The sequence below is a fragment of the Heterodontus francisci genome, unplaced genomic scaffold, assembly GCF_036365525.1.
Source record: "Heterodontus francisci isolate sHetFra1 unplaced genomic scaffold, sHetFra1.hap1 HAP1_SCAFFOLD_736, whole genome shotgun sequence".
Lineage (NCBI taxonomy): Eukaryota > Metazoa > Chordata > Chondrichthyes > Heterodontiformes > Heterodontidae > Heterodontus > Heterodontus francisci.
In genome coordinates this window covers 447792-450553 of record NW_027142325.1, presented here as the reverse complement: position 1 = coordinate 450553, position 2762 = coordinate 447792, and positions in this window count along the sequence as shown.

The window sequence follows — 2762 nt, the reverse complement described above, 5'->3', positions numbered from 1 at the left end:
AAGAAAGAACCAGAAGCAGAAGTGAGATGAGGAGACAGTTATTTTACACAGCGAGTTGTTGTGATCTGGAATGCACTGCCTGAAAGGGCAGTGGAAGCGGATTCAATAGTAATGTTAACTCTGTTTCTCACTCCACAGATGCTGCCTGATCTGTGACAAGAGGAGACATTTTTTACACAGTGAGTTCTGATCTGGAATGTTCTGCCTGATTCAATAGTAACTTTCAAAAGGGAATTGGATAAATATTTGAAAGGGAAGACTTTGCAGGGTTATGGGGAAAGAGCAGTTGAGTCGAACTAATTGGAACTCTCTTTCAAGGAGGTAGTACAGGCACAATTGGCCGAATGGCCTCCTTCTGTGCTGTATGATTCTATGAAATGTAGTAAAAGGCGATGCTAAGGAGGAGCCAAAGTACATACACAAAGAATTATTTATTGCACTGTTCACAATCATTGCAGCTCCATCATGTAACTTTGATCGACTGACAGTAAAAGCACAGATTCACTCTGAGATCAGTTATTGAAAGCTGACTGACCTCCAGCAGAATCTCCCGTCACACCCGTAAACGCTAGTAACGCGAAGGAAAAACATCAAGGCCGGAATTTTATGTTGGACGGGAGGCCCCACCCACCGGCCGAAAAGTTGGGGGTGGCTGCCCGGGGGGAGCAAAGCCAGGATTTTTCACTTCCCAAGCCCTTAATTGGCCCCGGGCAGGACTTCGACCTGCTTTAGGCAGGAAGTCCCGCCTAATGGAGCTGCCAGCCAATCGGCTGTAGTCCCAGCAGCGTCACTGGGAGTGGTGGCCACAGCTGAGACTACACCCAGCCAGCGGAAGCACGAGGAAGTCTGTGCCCGGAATTAAAGTCAGTTTTTGGGGACTCATCAGGGACAATCAGCCAGGCCCCGACGAGGCAGTTGGGTAGGGGGCGGTGAGGGGGAAGTGTTGTGGAGTTGGGTCGTGGGGGGGGCCCTCTGTGGGGCACAAGGTGCCCAATCAGGAGAACTCCCTTTCCAGCCCATAATAACGCAGCCAGCTTTTGGCTGGCAGTGTGCTTGGGGCCTTTGCTGTAAAATAATAGTGGCGGTGGGAGGAGGCCCTTAAGTGGCAGTTAATTGGCCTGGATGGGTGGGCTGTTTCTCACCACCACCCCACATAAAATTGCAGGGGGGCAGGAAGGTGTCAGGAGCGGCCCTGCCACCACCCTGCTCGATGGTGGGGGTGACCTAAAATTACAGCCCAGGAATGTAAGGGGAAAACACCAGGAATGTGAGTTAAATGTCAAGAATGTGAGCGAGAAAAGGATTGAACATGGGTTGGTTCCCTCTGGTACCTCTGGTAGAGAGAAAAGGTTGAGCAGTAACACCTCCCCCCCCCCAAAGAAAACTCAGGAATTGGGTTACCCAGTTAGCGTTTGATTTATAAATTCTGCTTTAATTCTTGGCCCTAAAATTGTTGCATTCTACAAAACAAAAACTGAAATATTGAAATATTTTACTTGGCCTTTCCTAACCAACAACACTTGACTAAAGTGGATGCGCAACTGGCCAAATGTCACAAATCGCCAGTGTTATGATCCTGTAGTTTGTTTTCTTTTCTGGGAAGTTTGCGGTGTGCCTTTAAGGCTGTAAAAGGATCAGGCCAACTTTAAGGCAACAGGTTCCGGGGACTGTGAGTCAAAAGATGCATTTTAGTTGCCGTTGGATACAACCCTACAGAGTGGAACAGCTAGCTTCAAATGTGCATCATGGTTGCCCCAGATACAGCCACTCAGAAACTGAGGCTAAATATACATTGTTGTGATTAACTGTTTGAACTGGCTTTTTATTTTGAAATAGACTGTTCTAAGACAGACAGCTGGACCAGCATGATTGGAACAGAGATCTCTGGTAATTTAAACTGAAGGAAGGTGAATTTTAGACTGATCACTTTTTCACCCCTCAAAATTCTAAAATAAATTGATTAATTGAAGTGCTTGCGAGTTGTTGATTGGCTGAGGCCATCACCGGATGAAAGATGAGTTGATGTTTTGGATGTTGGACATTTTTTCTATCCCCATTGGACGACTGTGAGGACTTCAACCAACCTCGGTCAGTTCCACATTGGAAGATTCCACTTTGGCAGGAGGGTAAATCTGCAAGGAGAATACTTTTTTCTATTTTAAATGTTGTTTATATCTTAGTGTTTTAAGAATTTATTTTTTCTAATGAAACAGTTAATTTGTTGATCTAAAGACACCTGGTTTGGTTAGCCTCATTCGGCAGTTAATAGATGGTCAGTTTGGCTCTGGTTTTCTTTAATTTGGAAAGTTTAAAGTGATATGTTAGGCGATCTGTAGAGGGACGGAAGTATGTTTCTCCCACTGCAATCAGAATCATATATTTTGATTGGGGGCTTTGTCTTGAGCTTGAGGTTGTAACAGCAGGAATAGGTCCAACCAGAGATTATTACTGGGTCACTATTGGATACGTGGGCTGTGGTCACTATTGGATACGTGGGCTGTGGTCACCATTGGATACGTGGACTGAGGTCACTATTGGATACGTGGATTGTGGTCACTATTGGATACATGGCTGTGGTCACCATTGGATACATGGACTGAGGTCACTACTGGATACGCGGGCCGCGGTCACTCCCTCAGGTTCCTCAGTACAGCTGCTGTTTGTACCTCACCTGCTCCATTATAGAGAACCTTAAGGCTGAATATTGGGAGAGTCTCAGGACTCAGCATTAACACAGGGCAGTAGCTTGAGGTCCCCGCTTT